The sequence below is a fragment of the Mus caroli genome, unplaced genomic scaffold, assembly GCF_978045245.1.
Source record: "Mus caroli unplaced genomic scaffold, Mus_caroli_1 scaffold_1, whole genome shotgun sequence".
Classification (NCBI taxonomy): Eukaryota; Metazoa; Chordata; class Mammalia; order Rodentia; family Muridae; genus Mus; species Mus caroli.
Window position 1 is genome coordinate 123290928 of NW_028227256.1, and position 24927 is coordinate 123315854.

At 44.2% G+C, this 24927-nt stretch overlaps 1 protein-coding gene across 5 annotated transcripts in view; it reads right to left on the reverse strand.

Annotated features, from left to right (window-relative positions):
* The window catches only part of Nckap5 (NCK associated protein 5), an 896002-nt gene that overhangs the window by 806214 nt on the left and 64861 nt on the right, over positions 1 to 24927 (reverse strand). For 4 of the 5 annotated variants that reach the window (XM_085840660.1, XM_085840668.1, XM_085840655.1 and 1 more), the window contains exon 1: positions 10246 to 10500. The exons of the other annotated variant lie outside the window; for it this stretch is intronic. The gene's annotated coding sequence lies outside the window, so the exon portion shown is untranslated. Of the gene's footprint in view, positions 1 to 10245; positions 10501 to 24927 lie in introns of those variants that run through there. 5 annotated transcript variants of the gene reach the window in all.

Here is a 24927-nt window from a genome sequence, read left to right on the forward strand (position 1 = left end):
TTTGGGGGTTTTTCTGGTTTCTGGGGTTGTTTTCTCTCTCTCTCTCTCTCTCTTTTTTTTTTTTTTTTTTTTGGTTTTTCGAAACAGGCTTTCTCTGTGTAGCCCTAGCTGTCCTGGAACTCACTCTGTAGACCAGGCTGGCCTCGAACTCAGAAATCCGCCTACCTCTGCCTCCCAAGTGCTAGGATTAAAGGAGTGGGCCACCATGCCCGGCTCAAAATTTTGGGTTTTTATATTTGCATATAATCATCTTTTTATTTTTAAAATTAAATACACGAGGCTTTAGAAAGGATCATTCTCTCTCTCCCTCCCTCCCCCCTCTCTCTGTGTAGTAGAGTCCTGTCTATGTCTCCCGCCACTGTCCCCCCCCCATTGCCCCCATTTTTCCTTGTACCCTCCCCCAAACTCTTAGCTGCTTTCAAGTTCCATGTGTCCTTTTCTCCCCCCTCCCCCAGATCTTCTTCATTGCAATAATTTCACCCTGCCTTGATCTCTTTTCTGTCTGTTTTAAACTGTAGCTACATTTATGCCAATTTTAATATACACATATGTACATTACAGGCTAGGATTCACATGTAAGCGAGAACATGCAGCTTTCTCCTTTCTGAGTTAGGGTCACCTCCCTTAATATTATACTTTCCAAGTTCATTCATTTCCCTGAAACTTTCATGATTTCATTTTTCTTTACAGCTGGATAAAATTCCGTTGGGTATATATATATGTACTACACTCTTATTATCCATTCATTTGTTGAGGGACATCTAGACTGGCTCCAATTCCCTGTTACTGTGAGCAGAGCAGCAGTGAGCATGTGCGAGTAATAACTTAGGGAAAAGTGTTAATAGAAAGGAAATGTGATCGTAATAAATGATCTGACTCAGCAGTAAAAAAAAAAAAAATACAGGGACCCTTCTGTTTCCACATTCTATAGCTGCAGATTGAAACACCACGAGTCTGAAAATACTTAGGCAAGGCTGACAAGATGTCTCAGTGGATAAAGGTGCTTGCCACACAGGTCTGGTGACTTGAATTAGGTTCCATGAACCCATGTAAAGGCAGAAGGGGAAGTGACTGAGTAAAGTTGCCTCCAACCTGCATAGGCACAACAGTGTATGTGCTTGTGCAGGACTTCCCGTTGTAAAGAGCACCCACGTTAGGTGGCTTGAGACAACCTGTAACTCCAGCTTCAGGATATCCTACGGAAAGGACTTTTCTGGTCTTTGTGGACACAGGTATTCATGTCTGTCTGTCTGTCTGTCTATCCGTTTCTGTGTCTGTTTCTGTTTCTCTGTCTCTGTGTGCATCCTTCTCTCACATACACATATGTACACACACACAATATTTAAAGTATTAATGAAAAAGAAAATATTTGATGAAAAACAAGAGGTTCACCAACCATTCCCAGACCCTTTTTGTGGTCATTATTCCCTAACAAATAAAACATGGAAATTGCACGGTGTTCTCGTATCAGATCTGATAAGTAATCTAGCAATGATCTGAAGCCTAAAGAAGGATGTGCCTAGGCTACTCACAGATTCCTTGTCATTGTATATCTCGGAGGGTCACCGATTTGAGGTTTCTGAAGGGGACCTGGAACCCTGAAACCAGTTCCTTATGGACACTAAGGAAGATCTATACTTGTAAACATGATAAAATAGGCACCAGATATATTTTTAAGCAAAACTCTAATGCAATCACACCAGTGATCAGGGAGGTGGGGAAAGCTATATGGTTATCTATCATAATTAGACATAATTTGCCATATAACTCTGACAAAGAAACATTACCTGGCAGTATCACCACAAAACTGGACGTCATGGAGTAAGGAGAGTCTCCGAAAGCCTCCCGTCCTTGAGCATCTATAGGTAGCTAATGGTCACTGGTGGCAGGAGAGACCTTTTCTTCAGTGGTATAACCACTGATAAGTTGGTCATCCTTGCTCCTGTAAGCAACCCTAATGAAACTCATTGTTCACTACCACCACCCCTAAAAGAAGGAAGGAAAGGAGGAAGGAAGGAAGGAAGGAGGAAGGAAGGAGGGAGGGAGGAAAGAGAATTAGAAGAGTGTGTGGTGAGGAGAGAAGGGGTATCAGCAGGAATGGAAGAAGAAAACCATTGTCACATATAATGTATATATGCTAATAAAACAAAAATGTTAAATGGGGATAGAAGCAGCCTTAAAAGGCAGAAAATAATTTTGTGCCAAAGGAAAGGCCTGGGGAATGGGATACAGAGGGGTAGTCAGGGGAACACAAGATAGGAGAAGCCAAAGCCATGCACAGTCACTCCTTATCAGCATTGGGGCAATATCACTTACTTTTGAAATTCACAGCATGAAAGCATGCAGCTACATAAACGTTTCAGCATTGTTCTGCTTTCTAAGTTGGTCATTTTGCCTTCATACATACACCTATGTGTGCATGTTCACAGGTGCATGGGTACACTGTGTGTGTGTGTGTGTGTGTGTGTGTGTGTGTGTGTGTGTGTGCGTGTGTGCAGAGAAATCCACTTGATATTGGAGCTCATCCTCCATTGTTCTTCCACCTTACTCAATGAGGCAGGGTCTTCCAGACAAACCCAGAGCTTGCCCATATGGCTAGCCTCCCTAACCAGCTTCCTCCAGGATCCTGTCTCCACTGTCTGGGGCTGGAATTGCAGGGTGGCCACCATGCCAATCTGGCATTTATGTGGGTTCTCATGACCCAAACCCTGGTCCTATTGCTTCCATGGCAAGTGCTGTATCCACGGAGCCATCTTCCCAGGCCACTAAGTTGAATTTTAAAGTGTGTAAAATACAGTAACCACAGACAATGGAATGATTTGGGGTATCGTTTGAACAGGTCTGGATCAGGTCTACGCTTCCAGATTCAATTTACCAAATGAAGCGTGTAGTCTTTGTGAGGCAGTTTGTCAGACAGGCATTTGACAGTAACACTTGTTCCCACATTTCAGAAATAACAGCTCTTCCTTCATTCAACACCATCATATTCATAGCTGTGTTATTATCCAGGCTTATGCTCCAAAACAGGCTTGGGACTTTACTCCTGAACTCAGTCCACTGGATTCTCACAGTGCATCCAAAGTCAATTCAAAGGGCTCACTAATCCAGTAATGTTTATTTCTAAGAGGAGAGATCAGGTTTCTTAGTCTGAAAAATACCAGGATTAATTTATGGAACAATAGGGAAGTACCTTGTATAATTAAGGCTTCCAAACTGACAGGACGCACTTTGTTAGGCAAGTGTGTTTCGAGGCATGGTAAACGTGTGGGTCATGCTCTGTGCACCCAAGAGATGTATTCTTTCATCTGTTAAGGAAGTGCAGTTGGGAGTCTGAAATTCTAAAGGCATTTCACCTTGTAAGATTAGAAAATGGAGAAAGAATGCTCTTGTTGTGTTGCTTCTGTTTAAGCAGTCTGGTGACTTTGCCCAGTGTTCAGCCTAAACCTTTCTGGCTGTTTAAATCTCGGGATGTGATTCAGTCGGTAGAACAATTGCTTAGCATGCATGAGGTCCTGGATTTGATCCCTTAGCACCACATACACTGGGCATGGCTGTGCACACCTGTAATCCCTGTACTTGGTAGGGGAAAACAGGTAGATCAGCAGTTCTAGGTCATCCCCATGCATACAATGAGTTTGAAGCTAGAACAGGCACTATGAGACCTTATCTAAAAAAAAACAAAACAAACAAATAACCCAAAGAAACAAAAATAACCCAAACAAACAAACAAACAAAACCCAACAACGACCAGTTTTCAACATCTCAAACCAACTTTGCACCCTGGCAAAATACATGCCAGTCTCTGGTAGATCACCTCCACACACGCAAGACTCTCCTGCACTGTTTAGAGGAAAGCTAACTTGTGTGTTCTTTATAAGTCTTATGGGTTTTTTGTTGTTGTTGGTGGTGGTGGTTTTGTTGTTGTTGTTGTTATTGTTGTTTGTTTTTTTGCTTGTTTTTTGTTTTTGTTTTTCCAGATCACATCATCTGTAGAATTGTCACAACTCCATTCCGAGGCACATACCTTGGGAACACACAGAAATGTTTATGGATGGATGAACAGCTCAACCAATAGACAGATAGGCTTCTGTAGCCTTGTATGTATGTATATACAGTGCAAACTGCAATCTGAGAATAAAGCTTAGTGGGTACAGCGCTCACCGGCCACATAAATCACATAAATGGGATTCCATTCCCAGCATATAATAAACTGGGTGTAGTGATTCACAGACACTGCAACCCCAGCACTAGGAGTTGAAACAAACTGTCCAAGAGTTCGAAGTCACCCTTGGCTCCATAGCATAGTTTGAAGCCAGCCTAGGATACAAGAGGTCCTGTCTCAAAACTGAAAGATCTGTTTCCATAAAGCACTACTGCTTTGGTGAACCTTGTCTGGGGAACCACCCAAAAGTCCAAATACTACTTATAATTTTAATTTTTAATCTGATCTCTCAGCTCTCAGTTGACCAAGATGAACCTACAAACACTCAGGCCAAGAACGTAAGTGAGCTTGACACTCAGAGCCATAAACCTGAACTAATCCACAGTAGATTCATGGATGAGTGAGAGGAAATGGGTCGGTCCTTGTGACCCACAGAGGCTGAAGGGCAAAACCATGAGCACCTGATCCATGGTACATGTGACACCTGGCTGTGGTGACACATACCACCAAAGGACTGGACATTGGCTTATGACAATTCTAAAGACAAGAATATGTCACTGGTTCATCTGGCTGGCACTTAGATGTGTTCACCTGGTTTATCAGTGTTCTAGCACAGTTGGTCTCGGGCAGAGGTGAATGACCCACAATGCATTCCAGGTGAGCCTCTTTAAGGCAATCAGCCCTGTACACCCACAGAGAACCACACTGAGAGGTGAGGGGAGTCATAGGCTTGAATCTTGACTCTTCTTACTATCCATATGTCCTGTGCATGGTATTCAGACTCTCTGAACTTCAATTTTCTTCCCTTGGTTGTTCAAGTAAGAATCTTAGTGAGGTCACACATGAAAATCACACATGAGACTACACAACACTTAGCTGAGGAATCACTCCATCATGCTTGTAGGAAAGAAACAGTTTAATATGCTGTTACAGTGCCTACCAACCACACATCTATGCCTTTTTTCTTATCCTCTGACATGGAATGGGTGCCGTGCTGCATTATGCACTAAATCACAGATTTTTCAGTTCATGATTCCAACCTCAAACTCACTAGAATCCAGTGGTAAATGTGGAAGAAGAGATTTTTTTTAAAAACTATTTTATATTGTGCATTAAAAAATATTTATTGCATTTTAAATTAGAGTGTTTGGAGGGGGGTTAAGCATGTGAATACATTTGCTTGCAGGGGCCAAAGGAAGGTATCAGATCTCAAGCAACTATAGCTAATGGCGGTTGTAAGCTCCCTGTTAAGATGCTAGGAACTAAACCCGGATCCCCCGGAAAAGCAGCAAGTGCTCTTAAGCACTGAGCTGTCTTACTATTTTAAATGGGGTTACAGCAATTAGGTGTCCTGAGAGAGTCGGGCTCTCACCAGGTGGGATCACTTCACTGGATAGCAGCAAGCACAGACAGAATGGCAGATGGGTGGAAAGACTGCAGACTCCTCCCAGAAGTGGGCGGGATACATGGCTTGAGCAAGGAGGAGAACTAGGAATGGTTCCAAGATGGTGTCATGAGAAATATCCAGACTGAGGAGTTTGGTGGGAATGGAGGAACTTGGGAAACAATATCCATTCCTGTACGCAATACACAATCTACTAAAGGCAGGAACACACACAGCAGGACTTAAGTTCATAGGAGTCTGCCCTGAGACACACAAAGGCTGAGGGGTAAAACCAATGAGCACACTTAACCATGGGACACAGGACACCTGACTTATCCATGGGATGTGAGACACCTGACTGTGGTGAGGGAGGGAAGAAAGCCTGGTCCTACGATGGGATGAACAAAGGTCTGGAGACAAATCAGGTGCAAAGGGAAGTGCCACTGGCCAACTTCAGGAGGATGAATGTGGAGAAGTCCCGAGGAGCATTCCGATCCAGAACATTCTGCCACCAGATAGCAGCTCCCAATAGCGGAACAGTGAGCTCCATCTGTATAACCTGAGGAATCTCCTACCAAACCTGCAAAGGACTCCCACCTGGGAGAGTCTGAATTCTTAAATCTGGAAAGGGGCATAGACGTGGAAAAGACAAATGAAGACCATAAATGGTACACTTCAGTATGTGATACATACCTCATTCTGTGATAAGTGTTGAAGCTCTGTTTATATGAATGTGTATCTATATGGATAGGTGTGATGCTTATAGGCAGTTATTGCATGTGCACCAAGTTTGAAGCTATTTAATATATAATATATTATTTTAATGCATTATTATAATTATTATATAATCAATATCACACAATATTTTATATTATGTATTAATAAATAATATAGTATAATATATAATTTTATCATTGTGTATAATTGTATATAACTGCCATTATGTAATATATAATTTTATATAATATAATATAATATAATATAATATAATATAATATACATTAATATGTTATCGTTATTAATATATAAATTAATAATTTATAAATTAAATAAATATTTATTTAATATAAAATATTGTGTATGTGTGTGTATTGTTAATGTGTGTATGTATGAATCTATCTGAGTGTAACATGTGTGTATGTAGTGTGTGCCCAAATGCATGTGTGGATACCTGTACTGGTGATCACTCCGAATGCCAGAGAAAGATGTTACATTTTCTGCTTTATCCCTTACCACCTTCTTGAAACAGGGTCTTTCACTGAACCTGGAGCTAGTCTAGCAGCTAGCAAGCCCCACCAAACTCCTAACTCTATCCCCAAAGACCCCAGGCCTGCTCTTTTAGGAGAGGCTGAGAATCCGACTTAGGTCTGCATGCATGCCCAGCAAGTGTTCCAACCCACTAAGCCATCTTCCCAGGCCCTGTGGTTTGTATTTAGCCCTTCCTCATCCTTCCTGAAGAAGCCAAGCTCATATTTCACATTTTCAAGATACTGGAACAGAGACGTTTATTAAGCTAGAAGAGGGCACATCACAAGGGAGCAAGTATGAGAAGCAGGGCGTGAATAAGGGTGGCCCAGCCCGGGTACAACCTCTCCATCACTCTGTCACACAGCTTCTCAAGGGAAGATTCGAATGAGATAGACTCTCAGAAAGATTTAAATAGATGAGAGGTTGGAGAGAAAAGAAGGCATGGCAGGGTAGCTGAGATCTACCATGAGTTGCCCTGAGTTTGTACTCAGACGTCTGACATCCCAGACTTTGAATCACAGTGAAGAGTCTAAATCTATTCAGTTGTACAATAATGTCTGCTAACCTGTGTGGAGCTCTGGGTGTTCAGCAGTTGGGCAAATGCTTATTTCTTTTGTTCTTCTCCTTTGAAGTTCTTATTGAATAGCTACTCCAAGCTAGTATCAAAACACAGACTTTGCTTTCAATGTGTGAATGTGTGTATTTACATGTTTTATACATATGTCAATGTACATACACATTTGTATTGGGAAGTCAAAGGACATCCTTAGGTGTGTGATTCCTCAGGTGCAGTCCACCTCAGTGTGTGTGTGTGTGTGTGTGTGTGTGTGTGTATTTAAACAAACACACAAACCAGAATTCCCCACTGGCCTCGAACTCACCTAATTAACCAGGATGGATGGCCAGCAAGTCTTAGAGATCTCTTTCTCCCCTTAATGCAGATATTAAATGCCTGACTTTGTTTGTACCGTGGACTCTGGGGCTCAAACTGGGGTCTCACGCTTCCAAGGCAAGTGCTTGACTAACTGTGCCATCACCCCAGCCCTAAGAGGTGATATTAGACAATGTGACCAGAAGCTTCTAAGACTTGTGGCAAAGGTTGGTAAAAGACACTTTAATAGTTCACACCAATTATCGCACGTGCCCAGAGTGGCTGCAGAAGCCCTCTGATGGTGTCGCAATCAGGACAAAAGGGTCCAGAAACAGAAGAAACTAGATCTGAGTGGGAGTTAATGGGATCCTGGGACCTGGGAGTTCAGGCTTCAGGGAAAGAATAGATGGGTTAAGAGGAGTCAACAAGTGAGTCCAAAGGAAGTTTAAGACTTAGAGGTTGGTCAGGAATAGTATGAGAGTCGGGAATCAACATAGATATTCCAGCATGCTCTGAGCAAAACAGTCTGGACTTTTTCAACTACTACGGCTGCCCTTCTTGCCTTTGGGCCATCCACTAAAATAATCCCAGGGCTTCCCTCAGTTCATTAGCTTAACGATAAGGAGCAGAGGCGTTAAGACATACAACCAGAGCCAAAACCAAAACAGGACTGTTCTCTTTGCCGGGCCACCTTTATCCGTACACCTGCACAGAGCCCCGTTCCCCCAAGAAGGCACAGGTACCACCTGTGGATCTTGTTTCTATTCTAATTGTTAAGAATTTGAAAAGTGACATGCTAGTATGCATGCCAGGCTGAGCGTGGGATTCAGATTCTAGTATGTTCTCCAGCAGAGCTCTGTTGGAGGCCTTTGGGCAAGTGATTTCTTATGCCACAGTTTTCTTCTGGAGCTGAATGTAGTTTGGTTGGTAGAGTAGTTGCCTAGCATTCAGGAAGCTCTGATTCAATCTCCTGTACCTCATAAGTCTAGCATGATGGTTCATGTCTACAATTTGAGGGTGGAGGGGGTAAAGGTAGAAGAATCAGAAATTCAAGGCCAGCCTTGGCTTCATGTGGAGTTCAAGGCTTTATGAAACCTTGCCTCATTAAGGGGAGAAGATCAGGTATTGAACAATGTTTAGTAGCAGATTCTTTGATGTAAACACAGTTCTACAAAGAATACGGGGTCATAATACATCCAAGCTGAGCATGGTCTGATGGAGAACCTGGGAGCTGCTAAGAAGGCAGGAGGTGGGTAGGATTCCATAGAAAACAGCCAAAGATTGCTAAGACCTTTCCCTATTGACTGCCCAGAGGAAAGACATGAAGGCTGTCACTTCACAGGCTCCTGGGGTGCTGACAGAGCACCTGAATTCAAGAGAAAGTCAGTCTCACAGAATGAGTCATGGGGTTCTCCTGCAGGAGCTAACAAGCCAACAGCCACTTCTTGCCAGTCAGTCCTGAGCTGTCAGGGAAGGAGGGTGGAGGGCATCAGTCAGCTGGGATTTGCTAGCAGCAAGAGTCTGAGCGGCAAGTACAGAGCAGGAAACCCCATGCAAGGCAAGTTCACAGGACACCTAAGCAGAACTTCCAGGCGAGATTGGTTACTGAGCTGTGTGCCCCTTGCAGGCTGAGTTAGGAGGGAAACCCTGCCTGGATTGGTAGCATCCTCTATACATTCTCCCTGCTAAACCCCAGAGAATGTCTGAAAAGTTTAAAGAGCTTTGAGGAGAAAGAAAGATGAGGCAAAGATACTGCCACGGACAGTGGTGTCCAAGTTCTACTTTGACAGTGGGACATGAACTGGGCATGCTTGCTTGCTCAGTGAGTCCATCAGAGCACCCACCGTTTCTCCAGGGAACACTGGGGGAAGGGGCCAGAATAGCCAGAAACGAGTTCCAGAGTAGTTGCCAGTACTGAGGTGGTGGAAAATGAATGAAGTGGGGGGGGGGGGGAAGGGGAACGAGGAGAAACAGAAGAGAAAGGGAGAAAAAGAAGGCAGGAGAAAAAAAAGAAGAGGAAAGAAAAGTACTCAGGAGAGAGATAGAGAGGAGACTATTACTAAGGGGAAGTTAGAGTTGCATGGGATGAACTGAAAACCAGCACTCTCACATTAAAATCTATAACCCACAAAAAGAGTCCTAGAGGAAGCAGGTGTCTCTCTCCAAGAACACACTCACATTCAGTTTTTTAAAGTCTTAGAATTTCCTTCCAACCTTCCAAGGTCGACCTAACTATTTTGCTGGCATTTGTTTTAAAACAGAAAACAACAAACCACCCACTGCCCACCCGCTGCAAAAGTGGAGGATTAGTTTAGTAGCAGGGGTACCGTCTTCTGAATTCCCAGTCCTGTTAGCAGCTAGCTTCCTTCCCCACCAAACCCCAAGTTGAGAGGGCTATAATTACTCTGAACAAACGCATACTTGTGGCTTCAAGAGAGCCTGCAGTAATACATAAACAGCATCTCCTTTTAAACGGAAAGCAAGCGAGAAACATCAGAGGGAAAGGGTTACAAGATCTTTGCTTTGTTTGTTTTGTTTTGCTTTGCTTGTTTGTTTTTTGTTAAATCCCAGGAGTCTTACTTGGAGTGAGTTCTTCCCTTTGGTGAATGGAAATCACAAGGTCCCGGAGCCAGGAACTGCAAAGCTCCCACAGTTTCTCTCCAGCGCTGTGCTCCCGCCGATCCTGGTTACTTGTGAAGCATTCAAAAACACACTTGGAAGAAGGAGTCTGGGTTTTCTTGAAGATCTGCCACACGGAGCCAGCGGTCCAGCCTGGGATCCAGGGCGAGTTTGCAGAGACCTAGAAGTCCCGGGCTGCGGCTCTGTGGTTGCTGCGAGCTTGTAAATACAGGCGCTGTGGACAAAGTCCCAGATGACATCACTGGGAGCTGCTTACTGTTGAGTCTTTATTAACTGACTGTCAAAAAGAAAGGAGGGGGTGGGGAGGCAAAAGGATCTCTTCTGCAATGAATCCGTCGTCTGGGAACGGATTCCAGTGATGCGTGCATGGAGTGACCCCCATGGAGTCAAGTTGGCCCGGCGTGGCTTTTCTCTGCTCTGAAAAAGTGAGAGGATCCTCTCTCCAGCGGATGACACTGAATAGACTGCAGAAACAGGCGCTTGGGGACAGTTTGAGGCGCTAGGCAAGGCGGCCACCTGCTCCACCTCCTCTGCGCTGGTTGATTCACAAGTACGTGGGGATTAGCCATATCTAGAGTTTCTTTGCAACTCTTACCTTGAGCTCCCTACCTGGCTTCAGGCGGAGTGTCTTGATTTGCAACTTTCTATGATAAACTCTGAGACTAAAGTTTCCCAACTTGGAATTTTAAAAGGAAAGGCTCTCAGAAATCTGAAGGCAAAATTCTGTATGCGTTTGCAAAAAACAAACAAACAAAAAAAAACCCGCAATTTGGTTTTGTTTCCAGGGCAGAATGCTGGAAGGGTTTCTGTGATTCTCGATCTTGTAATGGGAAGTGAATGCGTATTTTCACTATCATAAATAAAATAGTTTTAAAAGCTAAATATAACACAATTAAAGCTCAACATTTAAATGAAATTTAAAAGTAAAGTAAAGAAAAGAAAATTTAAAGGTCAAATAAAACAAAAAGTAAAGTGGGTCAGCAAGATAGAGCTCAGCAAGGGAGGAAAGGCACTTGCCCCTCAAGCCTGGGGACTTTTGACTCTACAAAATTGTCCTCTGAGGGTGGTGACATGTTCACTCCTGCACGTGAGTGCATGCACACATGTGCCTGCATGCAAGCACACTCACTCACACACATACGCACACGCACACACACGCACACAACTTTATACAGTAAGGTAGAAATAAAATGAAGTTGAATGGCGGTCACATGTTACAACAAACCTGTAAATTCCACTCCCTTTCAACCATCAGGCTCCCCTGCCCTGTGTTTCCCTCTCCTGTCTACCTCTTCCCTCAGCTGGTTCTTGGAACTTTTGTAGTTGCTTTATGCCACCCCCAGCCTCCACCTAGAGATGGAGTCCCTTCCATGAAGCCTGAGTGCCCAGCCTCCCTCCCTCCCTCCCTTGGCCTGTTGCAATGAAGCTTGCTATTTATATGTATTGGATGCTTTTAATACACTGACTTGTATTTTTAGGGTTTTTTTTTTCCATCTGCATGCATGTCTCCCAAGCCCACTTTGAAAGTCGTTAAGAGCAGCAGTTGTCTGGTAAGTGCTGTTTATTTGTTTATGTCCGGGTCACAGCTATAGGGAATCCTGGACAGAATGCAGAGGGGAGGTCCCTAAGGGTGGAGACAGGAAGGAGGGCAGCAGATCCCAGGGGCTGGGGGGTCTATGTTTAGACTGAGCAGTCTCCCTGCCTTGAAAAACAATGATTCACATCTAGCTCTCTGCTTCCAGCCATGCTCATCCTACTTCTGAAAATTATTTTCTCCAAGAATAGCAACTGACTATTGATTTGATAGGATCCCAAGACCCTCAAATACGCCACTTTGATATAACAACCAACAATAACATGTCTCATCTGTCTCTAGTGGATTTTTAATACTATGTTAGCAGGTAAAATTACCTACAAAGAGCTGGGATATAGTTCAGTTGGTAGAGTGCTTACCTCATATGCATGTAGTGCTGGCCTTGATCCCTAGCACTGCAAACTAGTCTACTGGTGAACGTCCATGATTCTAGTCCTTTGGAAGTAGAGACAAGGGAATCAGAAGTTCAAGTTCATGTCTCTGGCTACTTAGTGAGTTGAGGCCTGTCTAGACTATATTGCACCTCATTACCAAGTTAATTAATTAATTAAAATTTAAAACAGTTTAAAAAGAACATAAACTCATGAAACCACCAACGCTACTTTTCCATAGTGAACCTTTAAATATGCTCACAAAGTAAAGTACGATGTGAACATAAGCATGTTCTCTGCGTTGTCATTTGCAGCCTGATGAGATAGAAATAGGTTGTGTGATCAAGAATGGGAGAAGAAACAAACTAAGGAAACTGTGCTCCAGGGGCAGAGGCCACTGATGCTGGGGAATGAGCATGGAAGAGAGCAGCAGAGAATTTGGTACCGGACTCAAGGAACAATGCCTATTGTTAGCAATGGATACTTGCTCGTGGGAAGTGAAGGAGGAGAATTTTCACTCCTATGTGTATAGTGTGACCTCCTCCACCCAATGATCACTTCCATTTGTGTCGTTATGAAGGATTTTTTTTATGTCATTATAACCTCTTCTTATTTTAGTGTTTGAGATGGTAATATAAAATCTTGAGGGCTGGAGAGAGATCAACAGGTAACAATGTTTGCCACCAAGCTCCTAACAACCTAAACTCCATCTCCAGGATTCACATAGTTAAAAGCAAGAGAACTGACTCTGGAAAGTTGTCCTCTGGTCTCCACACATGGGCCCTAGTATGAGTGTGTGCATGTACATACATGTGCACATGCATCCATACACACACACAATTCAACCATCAATCAACCAATCAATCAATCAATAAGACTAAAAAGACTTTTAACTATGGTACAATTTCTAGACTGCATCTCAAGATAACTTTGCTGTTTCTTTACCAAGTTTCTGACATTCAGATGATCAGTAAAGACCTGACAGGCAGACCGGGGAAGAGGTTTTGTGGGTCAAAACTCTTGACATGGAACTGTGATGACCTGAGTTTGGATCCATAGGACCCACATAAAGTTAGATGTGCTAGTGCACACATCTGTAATCTCAGTACAAATATAGCAAGAAAGGAGACAATCCTCGAAATCTAATTAGCCTGGTTAACTCTATCAGTTAGCTTGGCATACACAGTGATGAATAATGAGAGACCCTGCCCCAAACAATGAAGACTGAGTTCTAAGTCTTCTATTCAGATTTAAAGACCAACTCCTTCTCCTTACACTTAAGGATGAATTTGCCAGCCCCTTGGACTCTATCCACCTTACAAAGTGATTGGAGTTAAGTGTTTGGAACATGGAAGGCTGACCTTTCCCCTGTGCAATGTTTTTGACATACGGCTCTTTAAGAGAGACAAGCATGAGCCAGTTTGGTTTGGATGACTGGTTGCCAGTGAGCTGGACAGGCAGATATTGGAAAACTTGTAGTTATACAGGTCTGACCTGCTCCTTGTCATGGCTCCCCTAACACAATGGTGCTTCCAGAGAGAGGGTGAGAAAAGTCTACCCCAGAGTGAGTGTTAAGACACCCAGGCTGGAAAGATGGCTCAGTGGGTCATCATTAAGGAGGGGCTTTGAACTTTCTCAGTGGCCTGGATTTGGTGACATGGAACCCAGGTCTATCTATTTTCTAAGCTACTAAAGGTTCTAGAATATAGTCAACGTAGTTTAAGCTTGTTTAGCTACTCTGCTTTACAATATGAGGGAGGGGAGAGCCCAAGAAAAAGAGTAGCTGGAAATTTCACCACAGTGAAACAGGGTTCTAGGTGCTATTTCCAGTCCTCTAGGGAAAGCATATTGAGAGATGACCTTACTCCACAGTGAGTGGAGCTATCTCAGGTCTGCAGTGCTTTCAAAACCACAATGAAGGCAAACAAGGATGCATGAAAGGAAGGAATGAGGGAAGGAAAGAGAGAAGGAAGGAAGGAAGGAAGGAAGGAAGGAAGGAAGGAAGGAAGAAAGGAAGGTAATATTTCCTGAATGTTCTTTTTTTTTTCTTGTGAGAAGAATGTGTGTGTATGTGTGGTGTACATACATGGGTATATGTGTGTGTGTGGTATGTGTCTACACATGTGCACAAATGTTTGTGTTTATGTAACTTATTTGTTTGTTTTTAAGAAAGAATCTTGGTTTATAGCCCTGGCTGGCCTGGAACACACTATGTAGACCAGGCTGGACTCAGTCTCCTAAAGATCAGGAGACCTTTTCCTTCCTCCCGAGTGATGAGGTTAAAGGTGTGTGCTACCATGCCTGGCAATGCTTACATGCGTGTATGTCTGTGTATGCAGAATCCAGGGATGCACAGGCAAGGTTCTCTTTCCTCCTTTATGGCTCCTTGCCTTATTTCTCTGAGACAGGGTCTCTCCGTGAATCTGCAGTTCAGTATTTTTCATTTTTTTTCACTTTGGCTAGGTTGATTGGCCAGCAAACCCCAGCAAGCCTCCAGTGACACTCCACTCCCACACCAGAGCTGGGATCAGAGCCTGTACAGCTGCACACACACAGCTACACTGGATCTTGTTTTGTTTTGTTTGCTTGTTTGTTTACTCTGGTTCTGGGGATCCAGACTCAGCTGCATAGCAAGCACCCACTGAGACATCCCCCTAGCCCCTGTGAGCTTAATCTTTTATGGCCTACTTATGATATGACTTTAGGCTGTGTTCTGTTTAAATGAACATTTGGAGTCATCTGATTATTACATGAACCAGACTTTCCCAAGCCAGAGTTAAATAGTAATATATAGCCTGACTTATAATCTTGGTGTAAAAACAACTAAGGATGCATGGGAGACAACCTGTCCTCTCCACCTGTCTCAGTCAGGTAACCATTGATGCTGCAGAAATCACCTGCATCTGTTGAGGGGCTTGAACCAGCCTCTGCTCCTGCATCCCAGGCCCTCCTCAGGAGATGTCTTCTCTCCTCTCAGGCCTACACTCACCTGTCAAGGGCCACTAGGCCTAAGATGACAGGGAGATTCAACTGTTTGTTTCCTTTGTGATGTCTTACACTGGAATCTTTACACAGAAATGTTTTGTCTTTGACTGGAAAATTCCTAAAAAATCAAAGATGGTGCTCAAATGGGGATGGTGTAAAAACATGACTGAAGATTCTACATGCTGCTTCCTGGTGGTGATGTCATACTTCAAGAGACCGACAAAGATCACGTCTGCATGGTGAAAGTCCACCTCTAGATATTCCTCTACACCTTTATCCCCCACCGTAGTCATTTCTCAAGCACTCTTGTATGCATTTACTCAAGGATGGCCTTTGGTTACCCTAAAATAACTCACTCTGCCATATGCCATCTACACCACAGCAGAGGAACCTGAGTCCCAGTGCCATATGATATTTCAATACTCTCATCAGGATCACGCTAGTAGCCAGTTAAAGACTCAGCAGTGTAAAGGGTCCTGAGACACCCACTACCCTCAGTGGCTTATGGGGCCCAGATCCTATAACATTCCCAAGTGCCTAGATCCCTCTGTGTCCCAAGGAGACTAGATTTCTAGTGTCTTAGGAACCCAGATAGATACCCAATGACTTTAGGACACTGTATCCCTCTTATGCCTTCAGTGACCTATGGAACCTAGACCCCACAATATTCCCAGAAGCCTAGATCCCTCTGTATCCCAACTAGCCTAGAACTTTCCATGACCAGTAGAGCTTATATTTCTCCATATCTGCAGGGACCTAGATCACCTGTGTCCCAAGGAGCCCTCTGTGTGTTGGCATAGTCTAGATCCTTTGTGTCTCAAGAACCCTAGGTCGCTCTGATTGTAAATATTGAAAAAGAAGTATTGTGCCAGTGTGGATAGTAAAGCACTGGAAGTAGAAGCCTGTGTCCAACACTAAATATTAAAATTCTAGTCATGTATGCATACATGTGGCAGTAGACATTCAACCAAACTTTCAAAGGGAGCGTGACTTCTGTTCCTATGAGGAAACCAGCCTTGTCCCTTACTTCCTCCAAAAACATATATGTTGTGATCTCAGAGACAAGTGCAAACAGCAGGCCAGTCAGACTCATAGGACACTCACAGAATATCCAACGGAGTAAGTTCTCTGTGCCTTTTGGGAGGGGCAGAATCCAGCTGGGGTTGGGGAGAGTGAGAACCATTTCAGAGTATGTACTTAAATGTTTCCCACTGCTTTCTTTTAGTATTCCCCTGCTTCAGTATACATTTTTCCTCAAGAATCTAACAGTTCTACTAAAGTCTTAAGAGATAGCCTATGACCGGCCAGTCTAGCTTGGAAGTTGATAGAATCAGAAAGAGGAAGCAAATGAGACTCTAAGTTTTGGCCTAGAAACACCAAGGACATTGGTATGCTTTGGAGAAGGTAAGTCTCTCTGGAGACTTAGAGAATCTCTGTGATGAGCACACAGCTGTACATCATGCCCGCATGGTTCCCTGGCCACATCTGGAGAAGCACTGGTTACAAACAGGGAAGTAATGTCATGACTTTCTGGTCTCTGATCAGGTGTGGATAACACAGAACTATCTAGAGGCAGGCAGGTTCCCTAGGAAAGAATCCTGCAATCCATGAATCTCCTGGTACCCACTTCCCACCACAGATGATCTCTGACACAAAGTAGGCACATGAAATACAACTCAGAAAAGCTGAGACAGGTGCCAAGCAACAGCCCCAAGGGTAATTGGATAAAGATGTTCACGGGCTTCAGTGAATGCAGATGTTAGGTGGTCCACGTTCATAAATCAAACAAAAATAAGAGCAAACCCTAAAGTAAAGGTCAGGAGGCCAACTCCTGTGACTTCAGGTTACTCACGTAATGATGTCTCAAAGATCATGATAACAGGCGCTTTCTCTTTCACTGTTAGACAAGTAGAGGCTGCTTTGAGAATCTGCCTGGGATCTGACCTTTCTTCCAAGGAAAAGAGTTATCTCCTTAGTTGGTTGTCTTCTCTTCTGGTATGGGGCGCCGGGTATAGCCCCAGCGGGCCCAGAAAGGGTTAATGCTTGCTCCAACACTGGACGGCTCTTGATGAAAGGGCCAATGTAAGTATAAAGTATCACTGTGAAGTTGAAGGATTTTATTTCAGGCCTCTCATTGTGTTGTTGACAGTGCATACTGTGAGTTTGACGTTTTTAACTACTTTGCTCGCCCCAAATATAAAAGGGCTGGGAAAGAGGAGGTGGGGAAAGGGAAGGGGCCGGTGGGCAGCAGGGGTGGGGTGGGGGCATCCTTGTCCCTTAACTAAGATTTTACATAGATCCCATGCATGGCAGTAGTCAGCCATCCAGCCAGAACCCAGGTTATAAATTCATTAACCTAAGGGATGTGACTCGCACATCTTTTAACCTGAAAATAGAATCTACCAGGAACCAGAACCAAGGGAAGCCACTAGGGATCTGCTGGGGTGGAAAATGAGAAAGCAGCCAATATGGAGCCAGTGATTGTCTAAAGAAAAAGACCACTAGATATAGACAGGTCATTACAAGTCAACTGAATCACACTAAGGAAAGGAAGAGGATGGGGCAGCTGCTGACCTTTCCCTGGGAGAAACCCAGCCTATTGTGTGATTCGAGCCTTCACTAAAGCCTGGCCTGAATAACATTGACAGTCTGTCCCCCATAGTTCCTGGAGCTCACTGAGGTTCAGGGGCTTAATCAACCCTGCCCCCACCTGCTCACAATAGCTGCCATAGCCACCAGAAACAGAAGAGAAGTCCTCAAAGATGCCCTGGAAGGAGGCAGGGCCACTCTGACTTGCCCTGGGGAACCATGGGACAGCCTCCCTGCCTGCATTTACCCAAATGGCCATCAGAGTCCTGGGCCTCCCAACCAGCCTGTGGCTTTGCCCTTTCATGCCCACAAAGCTTCTCAAGTTAGAGGATAACAGTGCTTTGGGGAGGGGAGAGACAGGCAGGTCAAGGGCTGCTGGAGACTGTGGAGGAGGGCCTGGCTCTTTTTCTTTCTTCTCCTTTTTGCTTTTTAGAAGAGTATATACACTCCCTTTTCTCCTCTCTCTCTCTCTCTCTCTCTCTCTCTCTCTCTCTCTCTCTCACACACACACACACACACACACACACACACAGAAAGACAAAGACAAACACAGAAACACACACACAAACACACATGTGTATACACTCAGACACAAACACACGTGTAGACAGACAGACAGACAGACAGACACAGAAAGACATACACAGAAAGAGACAAATATACACATACAGAAATACACACATACAAATATACTCATAGACACAGGCACACAGACAGACAACCCTACAGACATACACAGACACTCAGACACACACACACACACATATGTATGTATATATATATATATATATATATATATATATATATATATATATATACACACACACATAGACATACAGAGACACACGAGTTCCTTTTGTCTAGTTACTTGACACTTTAATATCCAAAAAAATAAAATCACCTTAATTTTATTGGGAATACTCTCCTTGTGTGAAAGGGTATTCTTAAAGGATCCTTTCAAAAAGATCTTTTTACAGAGCAGAGAGACAGAGACAGACACAGAGCAGAGATTGAGAGAGAAAGACAGACAGACAGACAGACACAGACACACACACAGACACACAGACACACAGACACACAGATACAGATACAGACACAGACACAGACACAGACACAGACAGACACAGACACAGACACAGACACAGACACAGACAGACACAGACACACAGACACACACACAGACACACAGACACACAGACACAGACACAGACAGACACAGACACAGACAGACACAGACACAGACACAGACACACACACACACACACACACACACACAGACACAGACACAGACACAGACACAGACACAGACACAGACACAGACACAGACACAGACACAGACACAGACACAGACAGACAGCTCTTCACAGACTTTCTCCAACCACACAGCCATAGAATATCGAGAGAAATGGATGCAATGGATGTGAAGGGATTGGTGATTACAAAATTCCCCTGTCGAGCCTGAGGCAGATGTGCCCAGAACAAAGGACAAGGTGAGGCTGAGCTTCCTGTGTTGGTTCTCCATATCCAGGGTAACTCAGCTTTCTTGTTTCTTCCTCTCCCTTCTTTGGGCCTTTTGTCTTATGTTGCCTGCTTGTTCCCTGAGATGCAATAGGCAGCGTTTAGTGATGGTGACACATACACTAGAGTTCAAGGGCCACAATATACCAGTGTTGTGAGTGCCATGTGGCTCTGAGGGCCACGATGACTCCTACAGCTTTGACATCACTGTATTTAAAGTTAGCATTCAGTTTGCACATCATTTTTGTTCACTGTGGCTGTCATCAACTGTATGGGGCAGTTTATAGTTTGTACAACAAATACATCAGTGAGAATCCAGGCATTACATACTGTGGAATCTGAGCAGCCATGAGTGATCACAGAATAGCTACGAATGCCAATTGATCAGCAGATTTAATGAAAAGGGATACATTCAAAGATTTCAACTTCTGGAGCAGGAGAGGTGACTCAGTTGGTAAAACACTTACCTTACAAGTATGATGAGCCGAATTCAGAGCTGTAGTACCTGTGCAAAAAGCCTACTGCTGTAGTCTCTGCAATACGAGATGAGAGGCAGAGACAGGAGGTTCTTTGGAAGCTCACAGGTCAGTTAGCTCAGCTCATGTGGTGAAATTCTAGACTGATGAAAGACCTTGTCACAAAAACTAGAAGGTACTTGAAGAACAACTTCCACATAAACACTATTCATATCCTTGCTCAGAAGGATATTCATGAGTGTGTGTAGGTGTGTACATGTGCACACACACACACATACACACATACTTGCAAATTTAAAAAAAAAAAAAACTTCAAATTTGGTCCAAATAAAATCAAAGTGCAGGGGTATTGCTCTAAAGCAGAGCCCTGTATGTTAGAATCAGACATTTAAGGCAAGCTGAAAATTAGACATGTACATGCACTGCCATTGTCCTGGACAACAAATCTTAGTCATTAGTGGGACCCAGGCCACCTGTAAGACTTAATTGCCAGCTGAACCTGAATTATGATTGACAGGAAGTCAGAAAATCCAAAGGTCACAGAACTAGTGACTCATCTGGCTGTGCCTATAACATGAGCTATATTGAAAGTAGAGAGAACAGAATTGGCTTCTTAGAGATGAGATAAGTTTCCATGAAACACTTTGGGCTCGAGACTTAGACTAGCTAAACCTGAATTCCGGGAAACAGGCAACCTCCCCACCCACCCCTAGCACTAAGCTCCGACACCAGCACCAAAGGAAATCCAGTCCCTAGGGGAGGGGAGGGGAGGGAAGGAGGAAGAGGCAGAAAGGATAGGGAAGGAAGGGATGAAGTAATGTGATATCTGGACAGACAGAGGACCTTCATGGGTCTCTGTAATAGAAAGGGGATCTGACTAAAGACATTGGCTAAGGACCTGGCCTGACCTCCTTGTCACTGGATTTTGGTACCCTTAGGTATTTGGTTCTGGTTTGCTGCCTTGATTTATTCTTGATTTTTACCATTCCTTCCCTTTTTATACCAGATTTTTCTCACTTTAAACTCATCTCTCCTGTGTCCAGTCTCCATTCTGAGCTACCAAGTCTATGGAAAGCCTTCAGAAACCATCCATGGGTCTCTGTTCCCTATCTGCATGTGTATATGTGTGTCCATGTCTGCATGTGCATGTCTGTGTCAGTGTGTGCACGTGTCTGTATGTGTTTGTGTGTGTCTGTGTCTGTGTGAATGTGCATGTATGTGTATGTTTGTATGTGTATGTGCACATGAGTGCAGCACCCCTAGAAGCCAAGAAAGAGACTCAGATCTCCTAGAGCTGTGCTTACAGGCAGTTGTAAGCTGGATAGACAGTGTGGCTCTTAGAACAGACCTTGGTCCTCTGCAAGAAGAGTAAGCACGTCTGAAAACTGAGTCATCTCTCTAGTCCATCCTTGTCACTTCTGACGAGTTGAAAAAATAGCACTCATTTTCCAGTCCCCCTACTAGTTAATGGTTTCAGTCGTGACCTCAAGAACTGACTTGAGAAGTGCTTCATGGCGCGCATCCTGGGATGCCCCAGGGCTCACACTGCAAGGCACACATTCTAGGAAAACCTTATCTGAGGAAGCTACACAGGTCATTCATCTTGGCCCTCCACAGTTTCTGTTAGCAACTTTCTTCATCCTTAAAGAAAAAGCAGAAAGAAGGGGAACAGAAGAGTAAAGAGCACTGAAATGGAAATTCTGTTCCCATGCAGGTCCCCTAAGACCGCAAAGTTGTCTCCAACAAGCAGTCCTAGGTAACAATTCTGAAACATAATACTGCCTACTGGTCAGCTCTCCAACTCATGTCCAGCTACCTTTCTTAAATCCCCCACGACCATCTGTCCAGAGGTAGCACTGACCACAGTGGGATGGGCCCTCCCACATCAAGCAACAAACAAGCAAATGACACACAAACAAGTGTCTCACTCAAGATAGAAGATAGATACAATGCCCAAGGTTGATCCCTTACCCCATGTAAATGCTGCAGTACCCATATGCCTCTGCACACAAATACACACACACACACACACACACACACACACGGGACATTGTGAAGAAATATTTAAAAGAAAAAAACCAAAATTTCAAGTTGACTCAAGTCCCTTTGGAGAGCCATATGCATCCCACAATGCTCCATGGGTCTGTTGAGGCTCTGCTACACTCACAGCCTAGCTGTCATCTCTACATCCACTGCAGGATTCTTCCTGTCCCTTCTATAGGTGTCCACTCTTAGCCCAGATCCTACAATATCCTTATCCAAGTAAAACAGTAGCCCCCCTTAGTGTGATCCATTAGAGAACCCAGCTTGCATTGCAATCTCAAATTGAGAGAACTTTATTAAAAAAGAAAGTATGAGGTCTCCAGGGGCCCTACTCCTGTCTGCTTTTTTAGATAACTAGAGCACTGACTCAGAGTGTAAAATTAAAATCTAGAGAGCCATAGACTGTGTAGTACAGAGACCCTGTAGATTATCTGAAAGGAAGGCACACTGAGTGTGCAACAGAGTAACAGCTTCAGTGATTGAATACAATAAAGCCAGGGAGGTAGTCAGGAGATAGAGTGCTTGTCTACTGTGCTAGGTAGTTGTCCTTGCTGCTGCTGCTGCTGCTGCTGCTGCTGCTGCTGCTGCTGCTGCTGCTGCTGCTGTTTGTCAACTTGGAACAAACTAGACTTTTCTGGGAAGAGGAACTGAGGAGTTAACTCCATAAGAGTGACCTGTGAGTATGTCTATGGGTCATTTTTCTGGTTAATAATTAACATGTTAGGGCCCAGCCCATGGTGGGCAGTGCTACGCCTAGGCAGATGGTCCTGGGTTGCAGGGAAAAGTGAGTCAAGCAAGCCCTGGAGAGCAAGCCAGTTAGCAGTATTCCTCCGTGGCTTCTCCTTCCATTCCTGCCTCCAGGTTCCTGCCTCCAGGTTCCTGCCTTGCACTGGTTTCTCACAATGATGGACGGTCACCTATGAGATGAAATAGACCCTTTCCTTCCCTAAGTTATGTGTGGTCATGATGTTTGTCGCAGCAACAGAAAGCACACTAAAACACCTACCGTGTACAAATCTATGGTGTCCACCCCCAGCACTGCATAAGCCAGGTCTGGGTGTACTCGCCTATAATTCTAGCAATCAGGAGGCAGCGGCAGGAGAATGAATCTAAGGTTATGTGGCTCACAGGATGGCTCAAGACCATCCTGTTATACATGAGATCCTGTCTCAAAACAAATACTAAACACTTAGGTATTTCTGATATCCACATCTCAAAACATAAATAGGCCTGAAGCTGTTTTCTTTTTATCTCGCTGTGGGACTACAGAGAAGCTAAACTAACCAATGCGCTCACCATAGGTACATCAATCTAAATGGTATAGAGCAAGCCGTAGTCTTATTCACTGAAACTCAGGAGGCCAACATCTTCCCAGATTCCCCTTGGGAAACCATCTGCTCACCCCTGGGTTTCTGCTAAGTGGGAGCAACCCAGGTCACGGCTGCTTCTCGGGGATGGATTTTGAAACCCCAGTCTACCTCTTGCCTCGCTGCAGGATGAAAATGGAAAACGATGTAGATAAATAAATATTTTAGAAACCCTACATTGCAAATTATTCATACTCCAAGCCTTTGGTCAAGGAGGATTTAAATGCTGGTGCCTCTGTTTCTCGCAGCTCTGTGTATTATTCAGGCCGTGGAAATTGAACCCCAGGCTAGAGGCGTGGAAAGGAAAACAGCTATTTTCTCTCTCGCTATGGAAACTCCGCACCATGGGGTGCTGAGAAGAAATGAGCAGCTTTAATAACTTCAGGGGACAGCTGCTTCTACTGAGCCAGTATAATGGAGTTATGGTGCAGCATAAATCATGGGCGCCCATGGGAGGGTGTCTGTTGAGGGCTCAGGAAAGTCTGTGATTCCCTTAGAACAAGTCAGCATGGCTTGATTCCCCAGACAGAATCAAGATTTTCCCCACTAACTTTGATCGTCTCTGGGCAGCCGTCCTGTGTCAGGGAGTACCTGCAAATAGACTCTGGGTCTGCCTGTGAAGCATCCATTTTGAACAATCACTGACAGAGAGAACACTTGTCACTGTTTTCTAAGGCCAGGCCCAGGCACACGTGTAAATGCATGACCCAGGAAGAACATATCCTTAGGACAAAGTCCTTGTCTTCTCTGTGCCTCTCCCCCAGACCTTTTAGAAATCAACCTAACGTATCTATCTGTCATCAGGTACCAAAAAACTCAACATGGTCTGGGAAGATGGCTCAGTTAGGAAAATGCTTGCAGCACGCTCATGAAGATCTGGGTTTGGTTCCCAGGATTCATATAAAAAGCCAGGAATGGTGGCACACAACTGAGTCACAGCACTGGGGAGGTAGAAATGGAAGGAGCTCTGAGGCTTGCTGGCCGGCTCTCTAGCCTAACTGTTGAATTCCTGGTCCCAAGAGAGATACTGTCACAAAAAATAAGGTGAAGAGTCATTGAAGAAGACATCTCCACATTGACCTATGGGCTCCACCTGCACATATGAGCACACTCTGACACCCACAATGGAGCGCAAGAGACACCTCACCCTTTTCTGCCAATCATTTTCCTCTACTTCTCACCCCTTTCTCATATGACTTAAGGAGAGCACAATAGTATCTGCCATAGCTCCGAACACATACACACACGCGTGCACGCACACACACACAGTTATTCAGACTCTGTTTTTTAAGGCATGAGCTCATCGAAGATCAACCCTCCATTGCTCCTAAAATAAATCCGGGCAGAATGACGCCATTTGTTTCAAGTTCTTCAATGTGACTTTTTAAAGAAAAGCTGTTTGAAAGTAAACTCGGGAAGGAAATGTTTTGGTTGTGTTTGGGTCCCCAGTGAATAACATCAGAATGTTCCCCACTGGTGAAGCCTGGCTAAGAGATGGTTATCTAAGTGGATATACCTCTTCCTTTCCCAGTCCATTTCCCGATGCAGGGATTATTCTTGCATAGGGTGATCGATCTCCTTTGCCCCTAGTTAGTGCTAGTTAGTGAACACCCTGCTGTTCCGCAGGTAGAATCTCATTGGCAGTCCTGAGGCCCAGATGTCAGCTTGGAAACACATCT